Here is a 7194-nt window from a genome sequence, read left to right as displayed (position 1 = left end):
GCAACATGTGAATTGATCAGAATCAATCCAAACAGTTTCACCTGAGTCACAGTTTCTGGTTTCTGGTTCATGTTATCAGCAGGAGACGGACGTGACTCACAGAGAGAGAGATCATTATCTAACCACTGAGAGAGGATTTCATGATGAAAGGGAGATAAGACATTCTCGAGAAATTACACTGAAACTGCACAGAAATAAACTAATTCAACTGAATGTCTGCGGTTTTAGATCTATATATATAACAGCACACGCACACAAATGTAGAAGTTACAGAAGGAGCTGGAGAGTTTCACCCTGCAGGACGACCGCTGTTCAAGACGGTTTCAATCTTTGTAAGAGTCACACCGCTGGATATTTCTTCAGGACACATCAGGAAGTTTCCAGCTGTGTTGTGGCGACTGAATCAGGTCCCTTCAGGTGAAACATTAACATATTTTTGGGCCTAAACCTAACCAGAAAAAAGCCAAAGTGAATCCTGTAGTTTATATTGTGACTGTTTTATGAAGTTTCTTTTCCCAGTTGTCAGATTATAATTTCTACTTTGTCCTTTCACGTTACCTCTACATGTTGACGAGCTGACGTTCATGTTGGAGGTCAGAGTGATGGATGATGGGAGAGAAAGCTGCGAAGCCAGAGCGAAGCCGAAGACAAACACATCTGTAGCCTGACGAGCTACAGATGTGTTTGTCCATAACTACGTGAGTGACTGAGTAAGATGAAGTTGCAGGATTTGTCAACGCAGTCGAGTCGTGTTCATGTGTTTATTACGTTGTTTCTCACTCAGCTGCTGCACGTCGGTCACAGCGCTGACGATGAAGATGAAGACGATGCATGTTAACATCATTAAATCTTGAACTGTGCAGAACATGTCAGCCAAGAGAGCCACAGAGTGAATGAGGAGGAAGGATTTGAATGTTATCAGCAGAGATAAAAACCACAACAGTTGATAGGAGAATATGAAAATAACGTATGTTAAAAGTGAACTGGCCCTTTAAGGGAACCAGAGATTCTGTAGGTGAGTAAAAAAGATGATTCATGGGTTTTTTTTTTTTTTTATGTATGTTTGTCCCCAAGTGTTTCATGGTGTTGCTGAATGTGCTGAGTGTCATTAACACACACACACACACACACACACCTCATTAACATATCAAACCGAAACGCACTGTGGCATTTCCATGAAGTTATGTCTTGTTTCCTGTTGCAAAGGAAGTTCTGAGCGGGTTCACAGCAACTACACACACACACACACACACACAAAGAGTTAAGTTTCATATCAGTGATACTAAGCAGAATAAAAAGCTGAAATAAACTCGGGGTCAGCCTGGAAGCTTCCTCTGAGCGTCAGGTCGTCACTATGGCAGCTCAGCTACATCCTCTGATAATCAATATTATCATATAATTATTCACTAATCTAAAATAAATGAGAAAAACTATTTTACTGTTACTGTTTTGATATTTTTCGCTCAAGTTTTGAGCAGATCCGTAACAGACATGAATCCCAAATCAACAGTTTTGATATTTCTTATTTCCATTTTGTTCAGTTATGTGAAACCGACCGCTGCTCTGATCCGATTGGACGGCAGAGAAACAATAAAGCTAAAGAAACGTACTCAGGATGGTTCTGCGATAAAAGACGAAGCGTCCAATCAGAGGCCGTGTTCGCTCTCACGCTGCACTTCTTCAAACTGCCACTAGGTGCTGCTCCAAGAAAACTGCTAACATGCTAACATGCTAAACTCTCTGTAGCTAATTACGCTTCTTCTGTTGATTTCCTGTGTGGATATTTTCACAATAAAATGCCAGCAGAGGAGCAGGTGGTGAGTGGTGTGTGGAGGGAAGCTGATACACAGTGATTGATCGAGTCTCTGCTGACACCTGGTGGACAAACGGTGCAACTACAGCCAGAACACAGAGGCAGGCTGAGAATGGGTGAACTAAACCTTTAATTCAAATACTTTATATCCATATATTCTCATTTATAATAATTATTCTGATTTAATTAGTTGTAGTCTGCTTAACATTGTCATTATGATCTGACAGTAGGTCAGCTGTGAGTGCAGTGTTTGTTTTCATAGTTGCACTTTTTTTTTTATATTTATTTATTTTTTATTGCTTGAATAAGTGACTGAATAGTTTTAATAGAACAGTTACTGAAGTGTTACATAGGTTGAACATTTTCCTTAATTTGGGTCGAGGCCTGTCATGAAGGGGTGATGGTGGGTCCCGAAGCCGGACCAGTTCAGAACCACTGGTTTGGCTACTTTTCAAAATAAAACACTCCGTGTTGACGCCAGCACAGAGTTGTTTATAACATCTACCTAAAGCTGCGGCCAGATGTTCTGGTTCAGTCCACTTTGTTCTCAGAACTCCAGACTGCAGCTTTAAGACAGGATGAAGCCTCAGTTGGAGGTTCTGGAGGTCGAGGTCCAATCGGTCCTGTGGTTAAACCCGAGATTTCAGCAGTACTTAGAAACTGTTGAGTAGTTTAATAAAATGCACTTTTCTACCAAAGACACTAGGATGAGTATTTCCATTTTCTGCTAAAAGTAACTAAAGTATATCAAATGCATGTGAGTAAAAAGAACTATATCTGCCTCCATAATGTAATGGAGTAGAAGTTTGTTTTGTTTTTTTTGTTGAGAGTTTCACTTTAATATGGCGACTGGGTTGCCATGCTACATGCTATATGCTACATGCTACAGAGCTTTTTTTAAAAAATTATTATTGCAAAGTGCAAAATACAATACAAATAAGCGTAATGGAGTAGAAGTTTGAAGTAGTATCTTATATTGCAGCTCTGTCACAGTGGGTGCAGTGACAGATCTGTAACATTAGGGGGCAGCAGAGTATCAATCTGATCCTTCACACTTCCACTCACCTGCAGCGTTAAAGTCATACTAGAGTAAAAGTAAAGATATCGTGTTATACTATTTACTCCACTACATGATGTGATCGCTTACTAGTTAATTTGCAGATTTCTGGTTTATTGACAGAAAACTACATTTAATATCAGAAACTTTCACTCAAGTAGTTTTCATATGTGTGACTTTCATTTGTACCAGAGTAATATCTCAGCATCAGATCTTCACTTTAACCAAGTGTGACATCGTGGTGCTGCACACATCACTGTACTCGCTGCTTGTCAGTAATTTATTACATTGGTCGTTCAGTAATTTTCACGCCGAGCAGCGAATGACAGACGGATCAGACTGAGTGTGTGTGTGTGTGTGTGTGTGTGTGTGTGTGTGAGACGGTTGTATGATGAAGAGAGACGCTGGAAATAAACTGACCTCTGGCCCGACAAATCTGACACCATCTACACACACACACACACACACACACACACACACACACACACACACACACAGTTTTCCATTTGTCCTGAACTCAGAGACCCTCAGCTGGAGTCTATATTCAATTATACAGAGAGGGAGGCAGGTAGAGAGACAGTTTCCATGACTGGTTTTATATTTAGTGTTTCAGACCGTCTGCAGGAGGTGAAACATCTGACTCAACAGACAAAGAACAAACTCTGAGCCGACAGACGGAATCAACCGTCAGTGTGTGTGAACTGATGTAGACTCAATGAAGTCAGTTAGAGTTGAGATTGAAAGTTATCTGAACAGAAGATCTTTGATTTTAAAGAATAAGTAAAGTCCTCCTCTCCTCCTCCTGATGATATAAAGTCCTCCTCTCCTCCTCCTGATGATATAAAGTCCTCCTCTCCTCCTCCTGATGATATAAAGTCCTCCTCTCCTCCTCCTGATGATATAAAGTCCTCCTCTCCTCCTCCTGATGATATAAAGTCCCTCCTCTCCTCCTCCTGATGATATAAAGTCCTCCTCTCCTCCTCCTGATGATATAAAGTCCTCCTCTCCTCCTGAGGATATAAAGTCCTCTCTCCTCCTCCTGATGATATAAAGTCCTCCTCTCCTCCTCCTGATGATATAAAGTCCTCCTCTCCTCCTCCTGATGATATAAAGTCCTCCTCTCCTCCTCCTGATGATATAAAGTCCTCCTCTCCTCCTCCTGATGATATAAAGTCCTCCTCTCCTCCTCCTGTGATATAAAGTCCTCCTCTCCTCCTCCTGATGATATAAAGTCCTCCTCTCCTCCTCCTGATGATATAAAGTCCTCCTCTCCTCCTCCTGAATGATATAAAGTCCTCCTCTCCTCCTCCTGATGATATAAAGTCCTCCTCTCCTCCTCCTGATGATATAAAGTCCTCCTCTCCTCCTCCTGATGATATAAAGTCCTCCTCTCCTCCTCCTGATGATATAAGTCCTCCTCTCCTCCTCCTGATGATATAAGTCCTCCTCTCCTCCTCCTGATGATATAAAGTCCTCCTCTCCTCCTCCTGATGATATAAAGTCCTCCTCTCCTCCTCCTGATGATATAAAGTCCTCCTCTCCTCCTCCTGATGATATAAGTCCTCCTCTCCTCCTCCTGATGATATAAAGTCCTCCTCTCCTCCTCCTGATGATATAAAGTCCTCCTCTCCTCCTCCTGATGATATAAAGTCCTCCTCTCCTCCTGATGATATAAGTCCTCCTCTCCTCCTCCTGATGATATAAAGTCCTCCTCTCCTCCTCCTGATGATATAAAGTCCTCCTCTCCTCCTCTGATGATATAAAGTCCTCCTCTCCTCCTGATGATATAAAGTCCTCCTCTCCTCCTCCTGATGATATAAAGTCCTCCTCTCCTCCTGATGATATAAAGTCCTCCTCTCCTCCTCCTGATGATATAAAGTCCTCCTCTCCTCCTCCTGATGATATAAAGTCCTCCTCTCCTCCTCCTGATGATATAAAGTCCTCCTCTCTCCTCCTGATGATATAAAGTCCTCCTCTCCTCCTCCTGATGATATAAAGTCCTCCTCTCCTCCTGATGATATAAAGTCCTCCTCTCCTCCTCCTGATGATATAAAGTCCTCCTCTCCTCCTCCTGATGATATAAAGTCCTCCTCTCCTCCTCCTGATGATATAAAGTCCTCCTCTCCTCCTCCTGATGATATAAAGTCCTCCTCTCCTCCTCCTGATGATATAAAGTCCTCCTCTCCTCCTCCTGATGATATAAAGTCCTCCTCTCCTCCTCCTGATGATATAAAGTCCTCCTCTCCTCCTGATGATATAAAGTCCTCCTCTCCTCCTCCTGATGATATAAAGTCCTCCTCTCCTCCTCCTGATGATATAAAGTCCTCCTCTCCTCCTCCTGATGATATAAAGTCCTCCTCTCCTCCTCCTGATGATATAAAGTCCTCCTCTCCTCCTCCTGATGATATAAAGTCCTCCTCTCCTCCTCCTGATGATATAAAGTCCTCCTCTCCTCCTCCTGATGATATAAAGTCCTCCTCTCCTCCTCCTGATGATATAAAGTCCTCCTCCTCCTCCTCCTGATGATATAAGTCCTCCTCTCCTCCTCCTGATGATATAACTCCTCCTCTCCTCCTCCTGATGATATAAAGTCCTCCTCTCCTCCTCCTGATGATATAAAGTCCTCCTCTCTCCTCCTGATGATATAAAGTCCTCCTCTCCTCCTCCTGATGATATAAAGTCCTCCTCTCCTCCTCCTGATGATATAAAGTCCTCCTCTCCTCCTCCTGATGATATAAAGTCCTCCTCTCCTCTCCTGAGGATATAAAGTCCTCCTCTCCTCCTCCTGATGATATAAAGTCCTCCTCTCCTCCTCCTGATGATATAAAGTCCTCCTCTCCTCCTCCTGATGATATAAAGTCCTCCTCTCTCCTCCTGATGATATAAAGTCCTCCTCTCCTCCTCCTCCTCCTGATGATATAAGTCCTCCTCTCCTCCTACTGATGATATAAAGTCCTCCTCTCCTCCTCCTGATGATATAAAGTTCTCCTCTCCTCCTCCTGATGATATAAAGTCCTCCTCTCCTCCTGATGATATAAAGTCAGGTGAAGTGTGGTAGTCCACAGAACAGTTCTGGAGCTTCACAGTAAAACAGAGTTGCAGCGTTCTGCTGAACAACTGAAGCAGCTGCAGACTTCAATCAGAGAAACAACCAAAGAAACTTCAGATGTCTCCATACAGCTCCAACTCTGTGATCACAGACCCAAACTGATCTCTGTACAGAGACCCTTCTCCACCTCAACATCTGTACAGAGACCCGTCTCCACCTCAACATCTGTACAGAGACCCTTCTCCACCTCAACATCTGTACAGAGACCCTTCTCCACCTCAACATCTGTACAGAGACCCGTCTCCACCTCAACATCCAGAACATCTGTACAGAGACCCGTCTCCACCTCAACATCAGAACATCTGTACAGAGACCCGTCTCCACCTCAACATCAGAACATCTGTACAGAGACCCATCTCCACCTCAACATCCAGAACATCTGTACAGAGACCCGTCTCCACCTCAACATCCAGAACATCTGTACAGAGACCCGTCTCCACCTCAACATCAGAACATCTGTACAGAGACCCATCTCCACCTCAACATCCAGAACATCTGTACAGAGACCCGTCTCCACCTCAACATCAGAACATCTGTACAGAGACCCTTCTCCACCTCAACATCCAGAACATCTGTACAGAACTGTCTCCACCTCAACATCCAGAACATCTGTACAGAGACCCGTCTCCACCTCAACATCCAGAACATCTGTACTGAGACCCGTCTCCACCTCAACATCCAGAACATCTGTACAGAGACCCGTCTCCACCTCAACATCAGAACATCTGTACAGAGACCCGTCTCCACCTCAACATCCAGAACATCTGTACAGAGACCCGTCTCCACCTCAACATCCAGAACATCTGTACAGAGACCCGTCTCCACCTCAACATCAGAACATCTGTACAGAGACCTTGCACTCAGCAGGTGCACCATGTTCTGATCCGAGATATTGCAGGACCACAGCTGGACTCTGTGTTTATAACATGGATGCTTGGTGCTCACACACAGTCACAGTGTTTCCCAGATGAAGACACCGACCACATTATCATCTCCATCTCGCTGCTGCTGTCCACATTCACCCAGTTTCTGTATATTTGTATATAAATAACTGTATTTGTTCTGTAACTCTCATGAAGAAGTTTGTGTCTTTGATGTTGTTATTCCAGCCTGTGTTGTGTAACGACTAACAAATGACACAATACCTTATTAAAAATGAATAAAGCCACAAGACACAGGTTGGTCAAAACATCACCGTGGCAACGTAAACAAGAC

The sequence above is a fragment of the Sparus aurata genome, chromosome 14, assembly GCF_900880675.1.
Source record: "Sparus aurata chromosome 14, fSpaAur1.1, whole genome shotgun sequence".
NCBI classification, from domain to species: domain Eukaryota; kingdom Metazoa; phylum Chordata; class Actinopteri; order Spariformes; family Sparidae; genus Sparus; species Sparus aurata.
This window is presented reverse-complemented; position numbering follows the sequence as displayed.